This window comes from Mus caroli, unplaced genomic scaffold (genome assembly GCF_978045245.1).
Source record: "Mus caroli unplaced genomic scaffold, Mus_caroli_1 scaffold_9, whole genome shotgun sequence".
NCBI lineage: Eukaryota > Metazoa > Chordata > Mammalia > Rodentia > Muridae > Mus > Mus caroli.
This window is the reverse complement of record NW_028227264.1, coordinates 27,268,344-27,287,774: the sequence shown is the minus strand read 5'-3', so window position 1 is coordinate 27,287,774 and position 19,431 is coordinate 27,268,344. Positions and strand designations below refer to the sequence as shown.

At 37.1% G+C, this 19,431-nt stretch overlaps 1 pseudogene; it reads left to right on the top strand.

Annotated features, from left to right (window-relative positions):
• The first annotated feature begins 13,163 nt into the window (after positions 1-13,163).
• Positions 13,164-13,685, top strand: LOC110303462 (small ribosomal subunit protein uS13 pseudogene; annotated as a pseudogene).
• Positions 13,686-19,431: the final 5,746 nt, after the last annotated feature.

Sequence of the window (19,431 nt, the reverse complement as noted above, 5' to 3'; positions counted from 1 at the left end):
TTTTAGACTAAAGCATCATACATCTTTACTGGGACTTACTAAAGAAGGAATGGAGGAATCACTCACAGACACATTCTTTTTCTGCAGAATTTAAAATCCAGTTGCCAGCAATTTCTATCTCAAACAAGTGCTAAGTCTCCAGACATCTAACCAATTGCTCTTACTCCCACAATTCTTACCTCCATGTTCTGGCTCAAAATGATTAACACTAATGCTGATGGCACATTCCACAACATCTCACTGAATCATAGCAAAGTAAATTTACCTTCTCCCTTGGCATTTTCACTTTTCTGATTGTAATGTTTCCATGCTACTAGAAGAGAATCCATCATCAATACAAAGTTTGTAAGACCCTCCTGGCTCCCGGTAAGCTGAAGATGGTATAAGATCTGGGCATATTTACATGAAAAAAGATAAGAGAAAGTGTCATTAAATACTAGCATAATAGTGTTTTCATTGCACTTTCAGAGCTGCTGAACTTGAGCCTCATAATCAAAATCATGATCTTTTAAATATATGGCTAGGTAATTATAAATCATTGACTGACAGAAAAATTGCTGAAATCAGGCATTATTCTATGGGCATCTTGTGTCACCCTAAGTCAACTGACTCAGATAAATGACAATATCAGTGAAAAACAAGTACTATGAGCTTTCAAAATACTTCTTTTGAACTGAAAGGTTGCACTATTGAGAAATGAATCCTGAAGTTCTCAACAATTTTCCAAAGCAGTCAAAATCTAATGAAGGCCAAAATTGCAACCACAAATTCATGTAGCAACTTGGTAGTATCTACTGCATTTTGGATCCTGAGTACCTGTAGAGTATAGAATAGCTGTTGAGTTAGGCTCACCCACCTGAAGACACAAACCAAGTCACAGCTAAAATCAGTATTTTGTTTTCCCATGAGCCTAGCACCATTGCCAGGATCACGCCTCTGTCTCCAGAGAATTGAGTTTTATCACTATTAGAACTCAAAATTATTCCATAAAAATCATTATCTTGATTTTTCTAAATTATTTACACAACTCCTTAACTTTTAGAGTTTAACATACATTTTGCAATCTTTTATTTTTAAGAAGCGTTATTTTGAAACAACATAAAATTCTACTTCATTTTCACTAATGGGATTATATTTGTTTAATTTTATTAGGTTGCTTATTTATCTATTTATTCATGTCAGTATTTTGCCTACATGTATCTTTGGAGGTCATAAGATGGGATCAAATTCCTGAAACTAAAGTTATAGATGGTTGTGATGTACCTGTGGGTGCTAGAACTTGAACCCAGGCCCTCTCCAAGAGCAGCAAGAGCAGCAAGAGCTCTTACCCCCTAATCCAACTTTCCAAATTTAATATTACTCCTTAAAGTTACAGTAATGTATAGTTCAGATTGAGTTTAGATACAGTTCAGATTGAGTGTCCCTTACTGTAATTGGTTAAAATCAGATATTCTTCATGTTGTACATCAAACATGGTTTAATTTGGTAATATTTGTGTCTGCATAATAATATATTTTATGATGAAATGAGAGGCTAAATGTGAAACTCATAAAAGATTCATATATGTACACATATTGACTGGAGACCATTTAATATAACGCTTTTACTGTGCTTGTATTTAAGTACAACATCACCTGAAATTAGTTAAGGATTTGCTGCCTATCTCTAGCATGTTGGTGCCTTATATGTTTCAAATTTGAGATTTCTAATCTTTTAGTTCTTGATTTCTCATTTTAGATTAAAGACTTTCGCTCTGCAGGGTTCAGGGTGAACACTACTTCTAGTATTTAAGCATCTGCTTATTCCTTATGATAGCCTGATAGGAAGGGTATTGTGCTTTTCTCTCGGGAGAGATAGCTGAGGCACACAAGTTACAGAGCTTGCTGAAAATGAGGTGAGCAAGAAATACAAACCAGGAAACCAAATCTAGAAATTGTCCTTCTTGTTTGTGCTCATGCGTACTCTCTTCTGCCAAAGCTTCTTCACTTCCCAACATCACAATACAACATTTATAGTCAGTAATCACAAGGTAATGACATTCACGTGTCTGTGTGATTATTTTTTTTCGGCCAATGTTATAGTAGCACAGTCCTCCCAGGTCCACCCCACCCTTGAAAAAAATAAGGAAAAGGGTTCAATGTGTGTTGCTCATAACGCATTGGGGCATGGTCAAAGTGGTAGCCAACCTCTCAAAGAAAACTGAGTCCATCCCACTGCCAACCCCACCAGGGCCATAATGGTGGAGAGCTACACTTCAGCAGCCTTAGCACAGTCTTTAAGAGTTCTCTTTGATGACTTCTTGTCTAGGTTGTTACTTTGGGGTAGAGGAGGTGTCATATAGACCTTCTATGTCTCTCTTTCTCAACTCCACAGAGAAATTCTTTGAGTTCTTTAGTGTATCTAAATTTTCTTCTTTTCATTCAAAATATTTCATGCATCAAATGTTTTCATAAACTCATTGATCTTAAAAGTAGTATGTTTCAGAAAAGAATTTGAACCCTACCATGTTAATAAATAAATATAAATTAAATTTCTAAATTTACTTTAAAGATCCAACAGCATTGTTATATATGATTAATTTTGATTTTTATTGATTATAATGCCATATCCTACCTTGCAAATAGCTAAATGGTAGAAATTTTGTAAATCTATGAAATTATCGAAACTCTAGTAACCTTGCCAGTGTCATGTAGATTCATTTTTTTGTCTCTTCTTCTTCAAAGCTGGTGGAAGCACATCTGTTTTCATACCCTCTTTGGTACAAATAGGCCAAGGTGGTAAGCAATACTTTTATATGGTATACTGTCATACAGCTGCTCCTTTACCACCTTGGTGGCTAATTTCTGGTGACCCCATCAAAAGTTAAAAATGCATTGAATAAACTCTCATCATAGCATAGCAAAGCAGTACAGTATATAGTTTCCACTGCTACCATCATAAGAGACACATATTTAATGTATAAAATATGAAAGTAAGCTTATAATACATACCTCTTTATTATTTCTGTTTGTCTATATCTTGAGACAAGCTGTATACTGAATGTCCCCCTCTGGTCTCCACATGTACACTCATTGGGAAATTCACCTGCATACACAGATACACACAAATGCACACAGATGCTTCAACTGTAAACAAAAACAACAATGACAATGACAACAACAACTCACAAGAAAAAAAAAAAAGGTAGGGAAGAATTTCTCAACTGTGCAAAGAAGAAAAAAATTTCAGAAGAGAAACACAGTCCATGACTCTGGGAACCCTGTGCATTGGCAATCTGAGCCATGATGGATTACATTAGAATGTGGGAAGAGAAATACCAAGCATTGTTGTGTACCATTCTTCTTTTAACTGCCCTTTGCCATTTCTTTAATGTTTGCTGTATATTAATAGTGACTGATATGGAATAATCAAGAAACTTATGCTATAAATCCAGTGAAAAGACTGCAAAGAATTTAAAGATTTTTGTCTCATATATAATTCTGTCAGATAACTGGAGAGAAGCCAAAGAAATAGGATGAAATTTAAGGAATTCTGCCATTAAATTTTATGAATTGTGACTTGATGTAGAATTCCTGCTGAAAGAAATTTAAATACAACACAAACACATACACACAAACATAACTCAGCTTATCTTTCAACAAGTGTGAGTTACTAGTGTCACAGAGAAGCAAAATAAATTATCACAATCCCCATTACTATCAGGATTCATATGCACGTTCACATGTTTTCATTTGCATTGAGTTAGATGTGTTTAGAGCACATTAAATGGCCTCTGTCTTATGTGGTTTTATCTTATGACTTAAGACAGGAAATAGAAGCATAACTAAACAAGAAATGCAGTAGAACATGTCATTCAGAGAAAGACAGAGATCGATAGATGAAAACTAAGTAAACTAACCCCTTTCTATTGTTTATTGGATGAAGGTCGAGAAAAGGGGGAGAGTCATGTCCCTGGTAGGCTCTACACTGGTGGTTATTCACCTGCTCTTCTTAAAGGGATGGTTTGTAGGGAATACTGCCCACATATTGTTAGTGAATAATCAGAGAATTTTTTTCAAAGTCAGAAAGCTAGATCATTATAGGCCCTGAAAACATAAAAAGATATTTCTTTCTGCTAGACAGGCTCTAAAATAGAGATTCCATATACTGCAGTTCCTTTTTCATCATTATGGGACAACTCTAGCTTCTTTCAAAAGAGGGAATGATATGCTAAAATCAATGGATAAAGAATAATCCTAATTGCACATAGGAAATATAGCCAGTTCAATATTTTAAATCACAGTGGCAATTTCCTAAACTTGTAATCTTATAAATATTGTAATAGCATTATTTTCTGTAGCTTTGCAATGATCTTGTTTGAAACTCATGACACCTTACCAAAACAAAACCAAAAGTTCAAAAGAGGCCATATTTAATAATTAAATGCAAATGTAAACCATCATAAAGTTATCTTTACATGCACTTATATTTGCCACTAAGAAAGAGTTTGCAAAATAAAGTTTTAAACTTACTCTCTGTAATTTAATTACTTTTAAGTAACAGAAAAAGCCTATCTCATTCAATATGGTTCTCAAACATTCTATGTTGTAAAGAATAGTTGTGGCACTTACACTATTGTAATTTTTAGGAATACCCTTGTGTTATTCTGTGTTGTTTACTTTCTTAATTTGTTCTTCACTGCATGCTTTGCAATAGAACATGTGTTTGTAATTGCACTTAGCAAAATTCACGATCTTAACATTGTACACCAAAGTCAATATGCCTTACTGGCACAAGACGGCCAGTATTCAAACTCTTTCCTAATGCTTGGGGTTTCTTTCTCAATTGACAAAATTGAAAAATATGTATTAGCCAAGAAAAACCACTATCTCAAAGCCATGTTGAAAATTACTCCAACCTGTCAGAGCCAATTGAAATTCTCTTCCCAGCCTAATTCCCAACTTCATTTTGTATGTGAAATAGGAAAAGTTGGATTTGATTATAACCACATGCAGAAGGAGTCAATGAATCACATACATACCTTATATTTCCAATTGGGCATATTTTTATAAAGGATTTTTTAATCTATTTCTCTTGCTGTGTTGGACATCATCTCACCTGTCCTGAGTAATTGCTTACTTGTGTTGTCTGTATGTGGAGTCATTATTTTTTTGTGTGCTGCATTCCAAAACCTCAAGCTGGATTATATCAATTTTACTTTGCAGAGGGAACAAATCTAAAGAAAGACACCTAACATCCAGGGCTAAGGAAAATTCAATAATTTGGGATGCTTCTGAGTACCAGTTTAGTTGTCGTATTGTATTTCCATTTGAAGGATCCTTGAAATGTGGTACCCGGTGGCTGATAATCTGTTTCCTAAGGGACAAGATGGAGGCTTCCAAGTTTATTACAGAATTAAGTTCATTCATGCAGGGTGAAAATCAGCTTTGTTTTACATCAGAATAAACCATGATTCTGATATAGATGTCTACAGCTAAGGTTGTCCTCAATATGAGCAGAAAGACTGGATGAAAGCTAGCTTGTTAACCACTGATGTAAGACAATATAAACTGCTTGAAAGAACACATACATCCTTAGCAGAATTCAGATAAACAAATAATAAATAAGTAAGTAATGGCACCAACTCGGGTACATCAGAATTGATTACTTGGAATAAACAGTGTGATTTCCAGCTATAAAATAATCTTAGATTTCACTGCACTTAGAATTTAAGAGACTTATAATGGAGAAAGCAAACGATGCCCAAAGAAGTCTGAAATAAATACAAGCTTTGTAGCACATCTCATTTCACTATTACTTATTGGTTAGGTGTTAGAGAAATTTCTAAGGCTTTGATAAACATTTTATATTTCAGCTATGGCAATTGTATTAAGCTATGTCTTAGCAGATAACATATTCCATATAAGCTATGTGTATGTGAATAAAATGCAATCTATTGAATATAAGTTTGAAATGATGGAATGATTTGAGATTCCAGTTTGAAGTGAGGTAATTTTGGATTCTTATCTGAGAATCTTAGATTTTTCAACTTTTACAGATGTTAGTGGATCACATGTGAATCCAAGGGAAACCTACCTGTGTCTGTGTTCACATGCACTCTCTCCCTCATGTTGGCAATCATGAAAGCACTTGTTCTGAGCTGACACGTGATCATTAGCCTGAAGCTCTGTTCTCCCACATGGAAGACAGCTGCCCTGAAAAGATGCCTGTACCCTCAACAGATCATGAGAGAGCAAATAAATAAGCTGTCGTGTACTAAGCCACTGAGATTTTGATGGTGTGTACTATCTTGAGTGATATAGGAGTCACTAAAAGACTGTTGATAGATTTGGCCCTTTAATACTCTTTTCTATGAGTAGATATGTATAGAAATTTGAATCACCTTATATATGCCATTTTGCAAATTTTTTTTATCACATAATGTATTGTGAACAATTTCTCACACAAGAATTTTGTTTTCTAAAACATTTTAAATAGCTATACAGATTAAATTTATGGTCTCATATTTTACCAAACTGTTAAAGATTTTGAATAATTTTGCTACATAGTTCTTTTCTGGCTATACTAGTTCAGGTCTGAGTGTTTCTGATTATCTTCCAAGGATCATCCCTCCAAAACAGCTCACTTGTATTTTTAAAGATTGTAGTGTGCCTTACTAAACTACCATTTGGAAAATCTGCCTTATATTTTTCTGGTAGTATAAAATATACCACCAGTCATCAGCCCTTAATGTCCCTGAGATTTATAATTTCTGAAAACTGAAATTTTGATGTATGAAAACTGTCATGTGTTACTTATCTTGCAGGCTGAGTTACTTGTTATAAGTGGTTTTAGTTAATGGATAGTAAACTCAGTTTGCTTCCTGGAAATGCAGACATATCAATTGCTGGATCTGAGTGTGTTTTTATCATTACCCTGAAAATGATAATCTGCAGCATTTACATATCATTTTATCAGGGGTCTTCAGATTCAGTTTCATGAATGTGTTCCACTTCATTGCTTGAGACTTGGAGTCTGCTTATAATGTCATTTTATTGCTTGCCACTGATATCAATCAATATGTCATTCTGAATTTTAAAAACTATTGCCATGAAGGTATCAGAAGCCAGTTCCTAAATCCTGGATTGCAGTTCAGTGGTGTTTTCCTGATCAATAATTTCTCATTCATGGCAGAAATGATAACAGCAGTCTTGAGAGTACCTTGGGTAACTGAATACTAGCCTTTTCCAGCCATTTTGTAGAAGTCATGATCCTCTAGTTTCTACAATTTAGCTGGTGACAGATAGACATAACATTTAAGAATTGTCCTTTCCCAGTGGTTTATAACATTTTATAGAACTATTTACAATAATGTGATTGATTATATTGGTTAAACTATCCATAGTCTTTTATTTTTCTTTTGCCTACTTTTAAAAGATGGATTAATTTGTATTAAATTCTTCCTACATAGCTGCATTTTCCTTCATTTCTCTACTTGATGTATCGTGGCTTTTCTTTCATCAGTTTTGATGTTCTGTTTGGTTTATGACATTCCATTTGGTAAGACTACATTGTGTCTGGGATCCTTTGCCTGTGGGGGGAAAACACCAGCCATTTGCCCAGTACAGTACTAGAATTCTTTCTTGTCTGATAGCAACATTAAAGCTTTAAGTTTCCTTTTTCACATTTATCTGAATTAAATATGTTTATTTTATTTTAACCTGCTTTTCATTTATTTTAACATGCTTTGGCTTTAAAAATACAGAATTAATTCGCAAGGACAAATTACTTTGTGAGGCTGGAGAGATGGCTTCATGGTTAAGAACATTTCCTGCTTTTACAGAGTACCTAATTTTGGTTTCCAGAATCCACATTGCTGCTTACAATTGACAATAATTCAATTTCCTGGAGATCTTCTGACCTCTGTGGGCACTGGGCATATATGTGATCCTACAAACTTACATCTTAAGTACTGGCTTTTACCTGTGCTGAGATAATATTATATTTGAATAGCTAAAGAAAAATAGTTAAACAAAAAAGGAGGAGAAAGAGTCTGAAGTAAAGTTTTGTGTATATGGCAAAAATTGAGAGTTCATCTTCTTCATTAGCACAACGTAGGCAACAGGGTGAGCTCAGATTTGTTTCATTAATTTCTCACAGGTAATATTATCAACATGCAACTTTTGCATTCTACCATGCCCTGAAAATCTACTCTCCTATTAGACACTACTTCACTGTATATGCCATATGCTCTATATTATTGTCAAGATTAGTGTTACATAGTGAGGCAAAGCAATCACTGTCATGGCAACATGGGTAACTACATAGAGAACAGCATTAATAACAATGCTGATTTATAGTATTGACATCATGAGACTATTTTTATCAACAACTAAAGACATACACATCATTTAGAGAGCAGCAGCTTGTGTGATTTTTTGATATACATCACTCGAACTGAAACTCAAAACATCTGTAAAGCTAGGATTACATGCAAAAAGGTAATGGCAAACACAGAACACTGCAGTCTTCTGCCTTTGGGAAACAAATGGTATTTTTACTCTTTGCACCTATGAAGCAAGACCTTTTCCTGGGCCAGGATGACCTAGAATTCATCTGTAATTCAGGCTGGTCCTAAACGCAGCCATAGTGAACTTCTTACCTCAAGCCCTCAAGTGCTGACATTACAGGTCTGAGCCAACAAAGCCTGCACAGGTTACACATGGCATCATAAGATCATGAGACATCCTCTTTTCAGAAACTAGCATGATTAAAGAACATGCCAAGAAATAGAAAATAGGCAAGCATAGTTTGCATATCCTGAATCCCAACACAGAGGAGACTGGTCTGGTCTACAGAGATCAGGAAAGTCAGTGTTATCTGAAAAGGCACTGAAAACCTATCTTAAAAAACAAGAACAAACTAAACAGAAAGAAGGATGGAAGGAAATAAGGAAGGTAGGAAGGAAGAAAAGAAGGAAGGAAGGAAGGAAGGAAGGAAGGAAGGAAGGAAGGAAGAAAGAAAGAAAGAAAGAAAGAAAGAAAGAAAGAAAGAAAGAAAGAAAGAAAGAAAGAAAGAAAGGAAAATAAAATGTGTAATTACATTGGGTAGGTCTTTATTGGTAACAAATAGTTTAATAAAAGTAGCTATTTGAAAGAAGTGTTTCATTTTCTTTAGGAATTCTTGAGAAATTGTATTTTAAGGAATATTTTATAACAATTTTCTCAACTGAAAGTACCTACAGGTTTCAATGAACAGAGACAGATTAAACACACTCAGCTCATGGTCATCACCCATGGTGAACCTGCTGCTGTCCATGTGTTCCCATTAAAACCGCTCCCTCTGTAGATCCTTTCAAGATCAATCATGTGATGTCCTTTTCTAACTTTATACCATTATGTAGAAAATAAATGAAAAAAAAATCTGAAAAAGGAAGTCAGATGGCATATGCTCCCCCAGTACTGTGTTAAACAGTGTATGAAGACCACATTCACATCCTAATGGGGTGTGTGAGTCATAAGGCCAGCCACAGAGCCACTGTTCAGGGTCTAGCATGAATGCAGTCAGCCCAATCGCTAGCTCACTTAAAGTTCACTTTGGGCTAATAGGACAGAATCCAAGTTCTTATAATTTGAGCAGGCCTCCATTTTCTTCACAGTTGGTGGTCAAAGGCTTTTCCTTGCTCAGGAAATATCACTGCTATATATAGCGTTCAAAGTCTGACTTATCTGTGTTTGTCACAGGAAAGCATGGAAGACAAGATCTCTACACAAAAGAACACAATTGAATTGAATTGTAATTTTAGTATTTATAGGTATACTTTATAGGGATAAATTACTTAGCTGTAGAGTACCTTATGATTTTAGCTCACCATCAATATAGCTATGCATATCTACCTATGCATGCCTGGATTGGATTAAAATTCAGACCATGTCACTGGTCTTGGCTTCTCATCCAAAAAGAACTAGAAATGGTTAAAATATCATGTAATAGTGCAGTAATAATATTCTGAAACTGTAATACCAATAACTAATAATATTTTACCATAATAATCAATGCAGACAATAGGTTAAACAACTCCATCTTCACAATTAAATAGTTTCAAATGACTAATCCAATCTAATTTTTCTACTCTGTCCTACCATCAACTTGCCTATTAAGTTAAAGTATAATCCCCCTTTAATAACATGATCTTATTAATAACAAGTACATTTGAACAACTATAAATTTAATAACGAACACTATTCTATATTCTAGAAATATTTTCTACAGTATAATTAGCTTTATCTATTTCTATACATTTTCTTTTCAAGAAAATTCTTGCCAAAGTATTTATTTTAGATAGCATCCCATTATGTAACCCTGACTGGCCTGGATCATCCTAAGCTTAGATTTGCTTTCAACCCACAGAGATCTGCTTACTTCTGCCTCCAGAATCCTGGGATTGAAGATATGTACCACCATGCCTGGCTTGGCAAGGTATTTTTGAATGTTTAACTAAATTCTTATTGTAAGAGTGTATATGCTTAGTATATGAAATAGCTCCTACTATTATTGAAAAGTAAAACTCATACAGCAAAGATTGAACATACATAGAAACTTCCAGTAGAAAAGAGTTCAAACTGAACATAGCAATATCTACATACATATGTGTGCAGTGATGTGCACACAAAGCATGGCTTACTCTGCTTTCATTCCCATGGAAAGTGTTTGCTCTAATGTTGAAGATCCTGCTGTGGAATATAAATGTCAAAACACAGAGTTACACATAGTTTCGATCTGTGAGTAAGTCACAAAGTGAATTACAGGAGCTAAACCAAAGACCTTAGAGAAATATATACAGGAAAGCTTGGGACAAGTCTGAGAAGTTTCTAATAAAAATTAACAAGATGAATGTCAGAAAAAATTGCTCCAATATCTAGTTACCATGCTTTAAATAATGATGCTGGTAATGGACTAGGACTTTTGATAGAGGAGGCAACCCTTGTTTGGCACAGAGTATTTCCTACATTGTAAGCCTGTCAGTATTTTTTTCAATGAACACACATATTCACTTTTTGTAACAGCTAAAATATCTGATGTCTTTTAAAATAGCATTGCTTAGACATTACTATAAAATAAAAATATAACTTGAAATAGTAAGGACTCTTCTTTTTTAATTAGATATTTTTCTTTATTTATATTACATTTACCCTTTCCTGGTTTTCCCTCTGAAAATCCCCTCATCCCCACCCCTCTAGCCTGCTCATCAACCCACCCACCCTCACTTCCTGGCCCTGGCATTCCCCTACTCTGGGGCATAGAGCCTTCACAGGACCAAAGGCCTCTCCTCCCATTGATGACCGAATAGGCCATCCTCTGCTACATATGCAGCTGGAGCCATGAGTCCCACCATGTGCACTCTTTGTTTGATGGTTTAGTCCCTGGGAGCTATGCGGGGTACTTGTTAGTTCATATTATTCCTCCTATGGAGCTGTAAACCCCTTCAGCTCCTTGGGTCCTTTCTCTAGCTCCTTCATTGGGGACCCTTTGCTCAGTCCAATGGATGGCTGCAAGCATCCACCTCTGTATTTGTCAGGCACTGGCAGAGCCTCTCAGCGGACAGCTCTATCAGGCTCCTGTCAGCAAGCACTTGTTGGCATCCACAATACTGTCTGGGTTTGGTGATTGTAAATGGGATGACTCCCCAGTGGGGCAGTCTCTGGATGACCATTCCTTCAGTCTCTGCTCCACACTTTGTCTCTGTAACTGATGCCCTGATTTTTGAGTCAAGTCTCTTCTGCGCCCTCATAGCAATTCTCATTTCTGATTGGCCTCATTCTATATCCAGACCAATCTCAGTGTTCAGTCAGATGTACATTTGCAACCTGAGAGTCATGTCTTATTATTAGTCTGTATGAAAATAATGTCATTTTATTCTCTCAACAGTCAGAAATTGAAGGAATGTTGTCCTCCTGACTCTCTTTGGGACATTTGCCTCTTCTAGATCAATCTTGGTGTCCAGGAGTACAGCACTCTTACTCATCCTGGGTCCATAAGCATGGGACTTTTCACACACACACACACACACACACACACACACACACACACACACACACACACAGACACACACACACACACACACACACACACACACACACACAATGATGTTAGAATAGTAATAATTATGGTGCTTCTAAGTCCATAGGTTTAGATAAGGGTTATTCCTTCAAGACAAAGATGTGGACAATACATCATATCTCTCCTACATCTTTGTTAATTAAGCAAATAATTAATGATTTTTATTGTTTGTCTCCATGTATGAATGTACATGCCTGGTGCTTGTTGAGGCCAGAAGAGAGCACTGGGACCTCTGGAAATGAACTTAACTGGAAGTTGTAAGCACAGAATGGGTCCTGGGAACCAACCCTTTTCCTCCGGAAGGGCAGCCAGTGCTCAGAGCCACTGATCCACTGCTTCAGCCTTGAGTTCATTTGCTTAATTGTTGATGATGGTAAACATCTTTCCATGTGCCTGTCATTAACACACCCTCTTCATGGACTGTTGTGAGTTTTCTAAATTTATTATTTATCTTACTGATAAATTTCCAGAAATATGTATTATTCCAGACAGTAGCAGTTTCTCAGACTTTTGTTGGAAGATAGTTTTCTCATGCCCGTTATCTAAGCTAACAATACAATATACCTTAAGTCAATTTGTGTACAAGGTGAACTGTGTGGGTTTGGTTTTGTTTGGTCACTGCTGTTTGTTGTGCACATCCAGTGGCTTTGGCACCATCTGTTTGTCTCTGTTTCCTCCCTTGTGTGCTTCTTTCATCTTTGACAAAACTCAGTGGAGCATGTTTGAGTCTATGTCTAGATTTTCTGAACTACTTCATTCATTCTTGTGACTCCAGATTGCACTACAGTTAAGGTGCTGACTACCTTAATGTGGAATTAGCCTTACTAGTGGGCTAGTGGTTTGCCCTAGTATTACTATATTTAAGATATTTGTAACTCCTGTAGGGTATGTGTCTTGGTTATAAAACTTTCATAATAAATTTGATTTTGTTCCTTTATTTATTTAATGGCTATGGGACTGTTTGTGGTGTCCATTTCTCTGGTTGGATAGTTTTCAGCTGTTAAGAAATTACTCCAGTTCTTCCACAGGAGGCCTGCCTACACATCACCATCTGTGCCACCACCATGTCTCTAGTGATCCCTCATAAGTTCCAACAAAGTTTGCGAGTACTCAACACCAACATTGATGGGCAATGGAAAATAGCCTTCGCCATCACTGCCATTAAGGGCGTGGTAGGAGATATGCTCACGTGGTGTTGAGGAAAGCAGACGTTGACCTCACTGAGAGGGCAGGTGAGCTCAGGGAGGATGAGGTGGAGCATATGATCACCATCATACAGAACTCACCAAGATTCCAGACTGGTTCTTGAACAGACAGATTGATGTGAAGGATGGGAAGTTTAACCAGGTTCTGGCGAATGGTCTAGACAACAACCTCCATGAGGACCTGGAACAGTTGAAGAAAATTGAGCCCATAGAGGGACGCACCACTTTGGGGGCCTTCATGTCCATACTAAGACCACTGTCTGCAGAGGCGGTACTGTGGATGTATCCAAGAAGAAAAAAGGCCCTAGGCCTTTGCTGTTAAAAATAATGTATATACCTATGGGGAAAAAAGAAATTACTCCTTTATCTCTAGCTTACTGAAGATATGAGTGTGTACCCTTTTAAATACCATTTTATGTCGGATTTTGGTTCTTATTTTATTTTTATCATAGGCTCTTAATTATGTTGATTTTAACAGAATCAGCTGTCTCTTCTTTTCCCCAATGATTTTCTTATTTTTCAATACCAACAACTTCAGCTTGTAATATTTTCCTCCTTCTATTTGGGGACCTAAGTTATTCTTTTTCTAACCTCCTCATGTAGAAACTTATGTGGTTGACTAAAGGATATTTTTTCTAATGTAATTATTTACTACTATCAATTCCATTTGTCACATGGCTCCTGCTCTACCTTCAGTTGTACATTGGTGTTATTAACTTTTGTGTGAGTGTTAAATATTGTTAAATCTATGTTTAAAGTGCTCAAATATTGCTGCATACTACAATTGATGTGTGTTTTAACTTGTTAGATCTTTTTGAAGTCCAGGATCTGTCCATTTTGGTGACTGCTCCATGAACATTTGTAAAGAATATGTATTCGTTTGACATTTAATGGGCCACTCGGTGGCAATCTCTTGGATTCTATTTGTTGATTGTATCACCCAGATTTTCTATTTTCTCTTTGAGTCTCGATCTGGTATTTCTATCAGGTACTGAAAGAAAGGTGTTCATGTTTTCTATGACAATTGCAACGTGGTCTGATTTTTGCCATACTTAAAGTGTATCCTTCTTGCTTTTTCAGATATCTTTTTTCAGATACTCACTGGTTAATATTGAACACTCTTATATTGCATTGCTACAGAGAATCATGTTATGACATGTAAATCTAATCCTTTCGCCTGTCCTTGAATTGAAGTATTTTTTCATGGTCTTCAAGACTGTGAGTAATGTAAACTTGTACTGGAATCTCCTTTTTCCATGCATTTTCCTTGGGGATATAAGAGTGTATCTCCTGGACCTAAGCAGCTCTCAAGTACTGGTAAGTACATGAGTGTTTGACAGCATGGCAAGGTCACATGGGTCAGCAGAGGGGAGACAGATCAGTAAAGATAAAGACAATGATAGTTTTAGTATCCTTTTCTGTAAGCTTTAAAGCTCTGTGATTTAATGATAGCAATATACAATAGTAAGACTGACAACGAACTCTCTGAAATGGAAGAGTCTTTGACACAGCCTTCAATCAGTATGCTCAGCAGCATCAACATGCTCTAGAATTGTAAGTCAAGCCTTGGTTTTTCTGAAATGGGTAAATGTGTTTTGATGCCAAGTCTAAGAGACTTTTAAAAGCAATGATCAGAGAGCCCAGGCTGATTTACGATGGAATTCAGTTTTCTGATGTGGTCTTTAGCAATAAGCCAAAAATATATTGAAAATATGAAACAAATCATCTTCCAACATGGAAAATCTCACACAACAATTATCTTTGATAGAGAAATGAATAAAGCACAAAATTAACTCAATGATTTATGTTAGTCCTATCTGCCAAATTATCAAATTCAATCTATTTTTAAGTTGAAGTGAACATTACAGCATTTAAGTAGTTTCAATTATAGTATCTTGATAATTATTTTTCATCAGAAAGTGTACATTTATGACCACCTAATATTCACTTGACTAAGCTTACCCTTGCCAGTGTGTGTTGGGAGAAATTCCAGTGAAGTCTATTGAAATGGTAATGCCTTGTGTATTCTCTAGAGTATAATCAAGCGGAACTTAGTTTTCTATCTGAAGTTTAACTGAGTTATGACTGTTCTAAGATTGATTTCTTTTTTTCCCCAAACATAATATTTTTATTATTTGGAAATTTCATACATTGTATTTCAACCATACTTGTTTCCCATTATTCCCAAGTCTACCCTCGTGCCCTTGAACTACCCCTCAAAACCTCCTGTGATGGTTTGTATATGTTTGGCCCAGGGATTGGCACTATTAGGAAGTGTGACCTTGTTGGAGTAGGTATATCACTGTGGGTTTGGGCTTAAGACCCTCATCCTAGCTCCCTGGAAGTCAGTATTCTGCTAACAGCCATCAAATGAAGATGCAGAACTCTCAGTTCCTGAACCATGCCTGTCTAGATGCTGCAGTGCTTCCACCTTGATAATACTAATAGACTGAACCTCTGAACCTGTAAGCCAGCCCCAATTAAATGATGTCCTTTATAAGACTTGCTTTGGTCATGGTATCTGTTCACAGAAGCAAAACCCTAACTAAGATAGAAGTTAGTACCAAGACTGGGGTATTGCTATGATAGGCCTGACCATGCTTTTGTTTGGAAAAATGTGGATTGGGGGACTTTAGATTTGGAAAGTGGTGGAATGTTTTAAATGGGGAGTAATTGGCCATCCTATCAGGAATATGGAAGACTTTGTTGCTGAGAGTAATTTGAACTGTGCAGACCTATCCCAAAAGGTTTCAGAGGAGAATTTTAGTGTGTGGTATAGAGACTGTCTTTGTGGTATTTTGGTGAAGAATGTGGCTGCCCTTTTTGCCCTTGTCTAAAGAGTCTACCTGAGACTAAGGAAAAGAGATTTGTGTTAATTGTATTGACAAAGGAAGTCTCAGGAACACACAGCACAGACTGTTCTCTGAATTAGTCTCATGAAGAGCATTTTGAGCAATCATACTAAGCTTAGAAAGAAAAAATATAAAATATATGTTTTGAGTACTAAAGGGGTACCAGAAAGCGAAATGGAGCTGAATCCTGTGTTCTAGGAGATAGCAGATTAAGGGAGTGGGATTTAGGAACAAGATTCTATACAGCTAAAATTAGGTTCAGGCCTGGTGGTACACACCTTGAATCCCAGGAGATAAGCAAAGCAGATCTCTAAATTCAAGGCCAGCCTAGGACAGAACAAATTCTAGGTGAATAAAAACTTAAATCCATGCATGGTAGTACATACCTTTAATCCTAGAAGAAAGGTATGCAAATCTACAGAGTAAGATCCAAGATAGCCAAGTTTAGGCACTGAAGGAGGAGGAAAGCAGAAAGCTGGTGACAATGAAATAAAACAAGCAGGCCATATTCCAGCTCCTGCAAGCAGCAGAGCTCAGAAGCTTCAACCATGTAGCTCTGGCTTTAGAGTGAAAAATAGAATGGACTACTGGGACAATTGATGTTGGTTAGCTGGAGCTAAGAATTTAGCAATGATTAAGAAGAGACCAGTATCACTGAGGTGAAATCTTCTGGGAAGTGTTTTCTGAGAGCACAAAAAAGCTGTGTTCCAGAGATAGCCAAGGTTTTACTCATGCTGCATATGGACTTAGCAAAGTATAAGAAATACCCAGTTAGTACTGGTTATAAAGGCATGATAGAGTCATGGAGAGCAACTGAGGCTTGGCATTGTGAGAGGCCATGGAAGGCCATTGGTGAAGGTGCAATGTCAGTTGCAGTTGATGGCCCAAGACTGAAAGAGTCCTGCAAAGGATTTTAGTGTTGGCACCATGAAATGAGCCAATGAGAGGCTATTGGTGAAGCCGAGTTCCAGTGGAAGACCCCAGCGCATTGGATATGTCAGTACCATGGGATGATCACCAAAAACAGCAGAAGCAGTGGAGTAGATCAACCTAAGCTTAGAGTGCTACAGAGGGCACAGCTACAGAAGTGATGTAAGCCCTTTGGAGGAGCCTAGAAGATCATGTGTGGATCCCAGACATTGAAACAAGAAGCTATAACATTGAAGTTGCCTTGGAGATCCCAAGATAGTCAAGATGCCAGAGCTGTGGGCTATCTGCTGAGGAAAGCTGATAACAGGGTATGGAACCAGCCCAGGAGAATGACATTTGTTGCAATCAACAAAGATGAAAATGGAGTTGGAGATCTGAAGACTGCTTTGACATCAGACAAGGAAATGCAAAGTTTGGAGGTTGCTCAGCAGGTTTCCTGTCTTGCTTTAGGAATTACAATTAAGTGATTGGATGAATCTCAGAAGAGACTTTGAATTTTGGACATTTAACATTGTTGAGACTGCTATAGACAATTGGGACTTTGGAGGTTGGCCTAAATGTATTTTGCATTATGCTATGTTTAGGTGTGCCCCTACTCCATGGACTCATATGTTTGAAGAAGCCTATGGGGTCCAGGGAATAGAATATGCTGGTTTGTATATGCTTTGCCCAGGGAATGGCACTATTAGGAGGGGTAACCTTGTTGGAGTAGGTATATCACTGTGGGTTTGGGCTTCAGACCCTCATCCTAACTGCCTGGAAGTCAGTATTCTGCTAGCAGCCATCAGATGAAGATGCAGAACTATCAGTTCCTGCACCATGCCTGTCTAGATGCTGCAATGCACCCACCTTGATAATACTAACGGACTAAATCTCTGAATCAGCCCCAATTAAATGTTGTCCATTATAAGACTTGCTTTGGTCATGGTATCTGTTCACAGCAGTAAAACCCTAAGATAGCTCCCCAAAATGGAAAACAAAAATAAAATAAAAACAAGTCCAATTTGTGTTGCCCATAAGCTCAAAGTTGACAAGCCTCTAAAAGAAAATCAAGTTCTTCTCTGCCCTCTTTATCCATCCTACTTCCCCTTGCCTGGACAGAAGCTGCCTAAGATGCCACCAGAATCCGTGTTGTCAGTTCAGGATTTGTGCAACCTGTAGCTGTTTTGAGCAGAGAAGCTTCTTTTACAGTGGTGTGAATGACTGTAGACTTGAAACTGAAAATGGAAGACATTCAAGGCTTTTGTGTGACCCTCTCCTAAAAGGAGAGAAAAGGACAAACATTAAGCTATTGAAGAGGGTCCTATAAAATTGTGGTAAAGATGCTAAAGTGTAGCTCAGATTGTTTTCACGATGTCTCTCTTGACCTTAGGATAAAAGAGAGAATGACAAGCTTTATGTTTAAAAATTAGGGGAGGACTAGAGAGATGGCTCAGCAGTTACAAGCACTGACTGCTCTTCCAGAGATCCTGAGTCCAATTCCCAGCAACCACATGGTTCACATCTTCAATGGGGATTCAATGCCCTCTTCTGGTGTGTCTGACAGAAAATTAAATCTTTTCTTAAAAATTAGGGAAACCTTGTACTGAGATACTTTTGCTACCTTACTTTTCAAGTCTTCTCAGTTAGTAACTCAATAGCATAATCAAACGGAAGGACTAGTCTGAGACACACTTTTTAAAACTATCAGTGTGTTGCTTGTGAGATGGCTTAATGGGTATAGGTGATTTCCAATGAGTCTAATGACCTGAGTTTGATCCCCAGGAACCATATGGTGGAAGGAAAAGACTTACTTTCAAAAGTTGTCCACTAAAGTTTGCAAGACCAATGGGCCTCTCTTTCCAATACATATGGAATATGCAGCTAAAGACAGGAGCTCTGGGGGGGGGGGGGGGGTACTGGCTAGTTTATATTGTTGTTCCACCTATAGATGCTTCAGTACAGGGGAATGCCAGGGCCAAGAAGTGGGAGTGGGTGGGTAGGGGGGTAGTGGGGAGGGTATGGGGGACCTTTGGAATAGCATTAGAAATGTAAATAAAGAAAATACCTAATAAAATAAATTTAAAAAAAAGAAAGCAAAGGTGACAAAAGGCAAAATTTCTTTTGTCCACCTAGTAAAATAATGCTCTTTGAAAACCATGTCAATTCGTAATCTCTGATGAAACAATGGAGACAAAATGAGGAACTGTGCTTCAGCATCAGCTTGCATTTTCCAGAAGTAACAAAAGAATTATACTGTATGTGATCAGTCTTCTAGAACCGAAAGACAAATGACAAGGCATAGAGAAGTGGAAACGTGAAGCTGTGCACCAGGGAAATAAATAATCAGCTGAAGCTCAGAGCAG